At 34.1% G+C, this 8,126-nt stretch overlaps 1 pseudogene; it reads left to right on the top strand.

Moving 5' to 3' along the window:
- The first annotated feature begins 3,674 nt into the window (after positions 1–3,674).
- On the top strand, positions 3,675–7,076 carry LOC131043849 (serine carboxypeptidase-like 34; annotated as a pseudogene).
- The last annotated feature ends 1,050 nt before the right edge of the window (positions 7,077–8,126 follow it).

The following is an 8,126-nucleotide window of genomic DNA, read 5'->3' as shown; positions in this document are numbered from 1 at the left end:
TAGATGTCTCCCTTTCAGATTCATTGAATAGAGGAACCTAATTTCAAGGCAAAAAATTTAGACCAAACATGGCTCTGGCATTTGAGGTATGATCACCTTAATTTTGATGGCTCGAGTTTATTGTAGAGGAAGAATATGGTAAAAGATTTTCCACCTATTGCCACCTATCATGTAGCCTACAAATTCTTGTGAAATTTGTATAATGGCAAAACAACATAGAGAAATCTTTCCAATGAGAAGTTCAAAGAGAGAAAAAGTACCTTTGGAGTTAGTTCACGTTGACATTCGTGGTCCAATGCAAACCCCATCCTTAAGAGGAAGTCTATATTTTCTAACATATATTGTTGATTTCGGCAAGAAAACTTGGATATATTTTCTCAGGGAGAAGTTTGATGCTTTCAATAAATTTAAGGAGTTCAAATCAATGGTGGAAAAACAAAGTGGACTCTTCATCCAGGTACTCAGATCTAATATAGGTGGTGAATATAGTTCTAATGATTTTTTGTTTTTTTGCAGAGATCATGGGATAAAGAAAAAATTTACAACATGGTAGACACCACAGCAGAATGGTGTAGTAGAGAGGAAAAATAGAACCATAATGGAGATGGCAAGGAGTATGCTAAAGGCTAAAAACTTGTCTAATGATTTTTGGGCTAAAGCTATAGCATGTGTAGTATACATTCTAAACAAAAGTCCTACAAAGAGTGTTAAAGATAGAATCCCTCAAGAAGCATGGAGTGGTAAGAAACATTCTATATTTCATCTTAGAATCTTTCGATGTATTGCATATGTTTTGGTGCTAGCTGAATTAAGAAGAAAACTAGATGATAAGAGTGAAAAATGTATTTTCATTGGTTATAGTGAGCAATCAAAAGTTTACAGATTATACAACCCCATTTCAAAGAAAATAATTACTAGCAGGGATGTCATATTTAAGAAGGAAGAAGCATGGGATGGAAATGTTGATAGTATAGTCACAACTGGAGTACCAATATCAAATAATGAAGAACAAGAAGAACAAGTTGGTCAGCCTAACAAGTAGGACCAAGCACTCTACCTAGAAATCTTGTGCAAGATCAATCATCAAGTCATGCAAAGCATCCCACTCCAAGTGTAGGTAATGAATCAAATACTACACCTTCCTTATTAAAGGGTAAGAAAATGAGAATCTTGAAAGAGATATATGCTCAAGGAGAAGAAAGTCTGGATTTTTTCTCTAATTTTGCTTTATTCTCTTATGATCCTATGAGTTTTGAAGAAGCAATTAAGGAGGAACATTGGGTCAAAGCCATGGATGGAAAAATTGATTCCATTGAAATAAATCAAACATGGGAGCTTGTGGATCTACCTAAAGGTAAGGATTGCATTGGTGTGAAATGGGTTTATAAAACCAAATTTAATGCAAAAGGTGAAATTGACAAACATAGTAGTAAAATATTTTGCACAACAATACATGGTGTAGACTATAATGAAATATTTACTCTAGTTGCTAGACTAGATACAATTCAAATGGTTTTAGCAATAGTTGCACAAAATAATTGGAAATTTTTTCAAATGCACGTGAAATCAGCTTTCTTGAATGGTTTTCTAGAAGAAATGTATGTGAAACAACCACCAGGTTATGAAGTGCACGAACATGAAGACAAGATCTATAGATTGAAGAAGGCACTCTATGGTCTCAAACAAGCACCTAGATAATGGTATAGTAGAATTGATTCATGCATGACAAGCAATGGTTTCAACAAAAGTAGTAATGAGCCCACTTTATACACAAAAATCAATAGAGAATGTCAGATTTTGATTGTGTGCTTATATGTTGATGATTTAATTTTTGCTTGAAATTTGTCTATAGACACTTTTAAATCAGCAATGAAGAAAGAATTTGAAATGACAGATTTGGGTTTGATGAGATACTTCTTAGGCATTGAAGTAGTTCAATCTGATAAAGGAATTTTTATTTGTCAATCTGTATGCCAAGGATGTATTGAGAAAATTCAAAATATTGAATTCTAAACCAGCACCAACTCCACTTGCAATAGGAATAAAACTTAACAAAGAAGATAATGGGCCAAATGTTGATCCAACCTTGTTCAAGAGACTTCTTGGGAGTCTAATGTATCTCACAGCTACAAGGTTGAATATCATGTATGGTGTTAGTTTAATCTCAAGATTCATGGAGTCACCAAAAGACTCACATTGGCAAGTTGGAAAAAGAATACTCAAATATGTTGCAGGAACAAGAGGATATCAAATTCTATATTCTAAAACTAATGAGTATGATTTGATTGGCTATACTGACAATGGTTTTGCAGGTAATATTGATGATAGGAAGAGCACTTCCAGATGTGTGTTTCATTGTGGCACGGGTGCAATCTCATGGACATCAAAGAAGCAAGCCATAGTGACACTTTCATCAATTGAAACTAAGTATGTAGCAGCCACATTAGAAGCATGCCAAGCAATTTGGATGAGGAGAATATTGAAGGATCTATTGCAAGCACAAAAGGAGCCAACACCAGTGTTTTGTGACAACAAATCAGCAATTGCACTTTCAAGAAATCATATTTTTCACCAAAGGAGCAAGCATATTGATATGATATATCATTTTATCATAAGCTAATCAACAATGAAAAAATCTATCTTGAGTTTTGCAGATCCAAAGATCAATTAGCTAATATTTTTACTAAAGCACTACCTAGAAAAAACTTAAAATATCTACGAGAAAATTTAAGAATGATTGAAGCTAAAATTATCAGTGGAAGAAATTAAGAAGGAATGTTAGAAGACGTAAATTTCTCTTGCCATGCAGTTAATTTCTCCCACCATGCAGTCGGTTAAAACTGAGTTCAATAATTTCCTCTCCACGTAAAAAATCAGTTAAAATAGGAATAACTGCTTCATGCTTCACGTAAGAATTTGATCTAAACAGAACTGCAGATTGGCTCACCTCTCCTAATAATAAGGAAGACTTCTCTCCACGTTTTCGGATCTATCTTCTACATCTACAACTTCTTCCACCGTTCATCAGTTTGCTATGTAATAGTTATTCATTTGAGAAGGATCGGATGAATCCTCTATAAATAAAAGGATGTTGTAATCATACGTGTTTTTTCTGTGTTTTTTTCCTCTTTCTCTGCTTACAATATCCAGAAATCCAACCCTCTCTCAATCCTTTTTGGTGAAGTCAGATTGGGTATACCTTCCAAATCTTCCATTGCAGTTCAACCCTCTCTCTCAATCCTTTTTGGTGAAGCCAGTTTTGGTTCTACCTTCCAAATCTTCCATTGCAGCTCAAGTTTGAGGATTCCTTTGAAGCTATTGTTGATTGCTAGGGTGAATTATGGATGTAGAATCTTATAACATTGAATACTGATGCAGCTAACACAGCTTCTATACAAGGACAACAGGTAGATTCAATCGAACTAGGAAAGAAAAATAAAATAAGTCTGTGATCACAACGACAACTTCCTTAGGGAGCAACTACAACAAACATGCAATAATTATAAGGAGAATGTGACATGGAACAAGCTTGATGGCGTATTTATGGAACAAATTACACGTAATGGTTCTACAAAAACAGATTCGTGACATCAAATTCTTCCAAACACATAAAAAGACCAAATTGATGAATATCCCACCGTCTTAATCAATGCATTGATAACTCCAATACGTTAATGGTTGAGCTTCTCACACGTAAAAGGCAGGCGTACGCTAAAGGAGAGAATCTGGAGCAACATAACAATTGCGTCTATTTATTGAGGTTCAATTCAAGTTGTTCGTCAGTAAATCTGTTTGGCGAATTCAAAATGAAAAATTTAATACTGTTAGCGATAGTGTTTGCCATTCTGGTTCATCCTTCTCATCAGCTGAGTCGGCATGAAGTATTGTCGAAATTTGTAGAGAGGAGGAGGTCTCGTGTTAGGAGTGAGGCAAAGGAATGGGAAGCTCCTTCCATTAGCAGTAAATATGAATGGAATCTCAATCAATACGCTCAAGACGGATTGCAGGAGAATGACAAAATATCTTCTCTTCCTGGTCAACCAGTAGGAATAACGTTTGCACAGTATGGGGGGTATGTGACGGTTGATGCAGAGGCGGGGAGAGCACTTCTCTACTAATTTGCAGAGGCCACTGAAGACCCATCTACAAAGCCTCTGCTCCTCTGGCTCAATGGAGGCATTCTCTTTGTTAGCGGTCTAAATCATGCAATGGCTAGCGATAGTTAACTCAAGTTTCTTGCAGCCTTCTCCGTGATTCATGGGCATCATTAATGATTGAATGATATTAGCATAAGGCTAACAAAGGGAACACCACTAGTTAGCTAGTTAGCTATTTATGCTATGTCTCTTTCATGGTGGTTAACTTTGTATAAATCATGTATTTGCACAATGTTAACACAATGAATTAATAGAGTTTCTTTTTCTTTGTTCCTTATTCTGATTTCTTCTGTAAGTTTTGTTTTCTCTTTCCTAGCTAGATCTGTATTTTTGCTTTGCAGAAAATTTAACATGGTATCAGAGGAAGAGAGCTAGGAGGAAGGACAAATTATTTGCAGGCAGATTTCTGGAGAATGGAAGTTGACGTAAACCTCTGTTCATGGGCCTTGCCTTCATCTTCTCCTTTGTGACACATCATTTCAGTGGACCTGTCTTGTTTCTCCTTTATCATATTATGAGGGAGATTTTATGTTGTTAGTGCTAATGCTTCTTGGTTTTGTTTCAAGTTTGATCAGTTCATTATTGGCACCTATATTTTCAACTAGCAGCTTCTTCTTGCATGGTTGAGTAGTGTCGTTGGGGTCACTCGTGCAGATTCATGTGCTACTTGCATCTTTGAATGTCAGATGTTTTGCTTTTGTTTGCCATCTGATTATTGTTCGAGTAGTGTGCAGATTCCTGATCTTGGTCATCATCTTGGCTTTTGAGGAGGTTCTACATTCAGCACTATGGCAACAGTTGTCCACACTTTTCTTGTATCTCAAAGGATGTTCTTTTGCAATTCATATAGTTGCATCTTTGTAATTTTGAAAGAGGGTTTTGTTCCCACTAGGTTTTCCCTTTTCCTCTCGTCTTTCTTCTTTTCTTACCTCTTTTCTGTCTCCTTAGTTAGCCTCAAGGGGGGTTGTTAATAGTCTAAATCATGCAATGGCTAGCGATAGTTAAAAGTTTCTTGTAGCCTTCTCCGTGATTCATGGGCATCACTAATGATTGCATGATTCATGGGCATCACTAATGATTGCATGATATTAGTGTAAGGCTAACAAAGGGAACACCACTAGTTAGCTATTCATGCTATGCCTCTTTCACGGTGGTTAACTTTGTATAAATCATGCATTTGCACAATGTTAACACAATGAATTAATAGAGTTTCTTTTCCTTTGTTCTTTATTCTGATTTCTTCTGTAAGTTTTGTTTTCTCTTTCCTAGCTAGATCTATATTTTTGCTTTGTAGAAAATTTAACACTCTTCACCAAATATTTGCTCATCTTTTGGTATTGGAGCAATGACAGAATTGGGTCCATTCCGCGTACAATCAGATGGCAAAACTCTTTCTAAAAATCCATATGCATGGAACCAAGGTTAGATATATTACCCCACGCTTTAAAATGTATTTTGATGGATACAGTGGAATTTTACAAATATTGGTATCTGCAGTTGGTTATAATCATTTATATCAGAGGTTTTCCCCAACTAAACTGATATAACTTAAAAAACAATTCTTCAGCATTCCTCAGGATTCATTTAACTTTTGTATTTTGCAGTGGCAAACACCCTGTTTTTGGAATCGCCTGCCGGGGTTGGATTTTCATACTCCAATACCATCTCTGATTATCAAAACGGGAATGATGATAACACTGGTATTTCAATTAATAAACTATGAAAGAGATTTTGTGACATGAATACATGCACTGAAGATTTCTTAACAAAAATAATGTGTTTCGACATTTATTTACTAACGGAAACAATGTTTTTCATGGGTAAATAGCTCGAGACGCGTATACGTTTCTTCTAAATTGGTTTGAAAGATTTCCACAGTACAAGAATCGAAATTTTTATATAACAGGGGAAAGCTAGGCTGGTATGTCTTGAGCAATTATATGATATCTGAACACAGAAAGCTCGTCTTCGTGTTATATATAAAGTCTGTTCTGTCGTCTCATTTGTGCGTGCAGGGTTTTATGTGCCTGAATTAGCAGACACTATTCTCAAAAATACCAACTCCCGAATATCTTTCATAAATCTCAAGGGAGTTATGGTGCGGTTCCTTTCCTGTCCCCTTCTCCTCTGAAACTGATCTATTGTGCATGTCAACTATATACATGCTCTTTTTTTCTAAAATGCGTCTAAGTATACTAGATCTTAATGACCGTTTATGTGAGGGAAATATGGTGAACAATAAACATTCATGTTGTAAATTATTTGAAATTCTTATTTATTGGAAAATTGTGTTGATAGATTGGAAATGGAATAATGAATGAGGAGACAGATGATTGTGGTTCTATCGATTATGCATGGTCACATGCATTGATCTCAGATGAAGATTATGCAAATCAGCGTTGCACTTTATTTCTTTGAGTTACACAACACACAACACATTTCCATCTCGAGCACAATCTCCGAAGGGACAAATAGATCCCTATAATATATATGCACCACTTTGCTCTTCTGATTATAATCTAAAGTGGGCATCTTCTATTTCTATTGTAAGTATATAAATATGTTTTTTCGAGATTTTTTTTTGACAGAAATTTTAAAGTAGTAGTGTTATCTATCACATTATAGATTTTAAATAAATATATCCACCATACTCTCTCTGTTGCAGGATGATACCCTACGAATGGGTTAGATGGATTCGATCCATGTAGTTCTGATTATGTATTAACCTATCTTAACACACCAGAAGTGCAAAGTGCTCTTCATGCAAATATAACAAACTTGTCTTATGAATGGACTGAATGCAGGTATGACTATATGCACTTAATATTTGCAAATAAGGAATGATCATTTCTCTTAGTGGTCTATTTATTTTATTTTTGTTATAGTTGGGTTGAGCCATGCTCCCCTCTTCAGAGGTAGATCTCTTATCTGATATTTCCAGTATCTAGTCTCTTTTATTTTCTCTTTGTATTTAATCTTATTATATTAGTATATATATGCATCATGTGCATTTTGCCTTAAAAAAAAATAGCACATTACAAGAAGAACTTCAACCCTCTATATAGCACAAATAATAGAAACTGGAAAAATGCCATAGATAATCCCACCTCTATGAATGATTCCTCATAAAAATTTCCAAAACTATTCAAAAAATAATGCATATTATAGAAACATAAAAAAATATATACATTAAAGTTGTGGAATCCTCTCTCTTTCTCTCTCTCGCTATATATATATATATATATATATATATATCAACAAAGAATTAACAATTTGTAATCTTCCTGAATTATAGATTTTAACCTATTCAAACCTTTATCATCTTTACTTTCAATTAATTTAAATTCCGATAGAATCACACCTTGATTATCCTACTAATGTACCACTCTATTTTGAGACTTATAGAAATACAGTATCATAATCCTATTTAATTAACAACCTATTCCAAAGCTTCTTCTAAAATATATTTCAATTTGTAATTCCAGTAATTGCCCGTTATTAAATGTATTAAAAAAATTCTACACGAGTCACCTTTTATCTCTATATCTAAAAATCCTAGCATACAAATAGATTTTAATTCAAATTGCAGCACTTTCCTTCTACATTATTATTAGGATGAAAGTTCAAAGATTTATTCACAGCATGCCAAGTCATCAACACCAATGAATTTAAGCATTTCCAATAAAAGTTCATTCTAGTCACAAATATGTTCTAGCTGATATATTCTAGCTAAATAAGATTTAGGGGAAAATGTTTTCAACTAAACGTACCTATTAAATACATATATAGCATCTTTTTGGGGCCAATTTACAAAAAAGGTAAAATTATATAAAAAACTTGACGTTCTTGCAAATTTTCACATGTTAATAATATGTTTTTAAAGAATATTTTATAGATCGATAAATGTTGTTTTAAAAAATGTGATTATATTATTGTTTTAATTAATTCTTATCTAATTTTTACTTTTCT

Source organism: Cryptomeria japonica, chromosome 2 (assembly GCF_030272615.1).
Source record: "Cryptomeria japonica chromosome 2, Sugi_1.0, whole genome shotgun sequence".
In the NCBI taxonomy this organism is placed as follows: domain Eukaryota; kingdom Viridiplantae; phylum Streptophyta; class Pinopsida; order Cupressales; family Cupressaceae; genus Cryptomeria; species Cryptomeria japonica.
The sequence above is the reverse complement of the archived record's forward strand: the minus strand, read 5'-3'. Positions and strand labels throughout refer to the sequence as shown.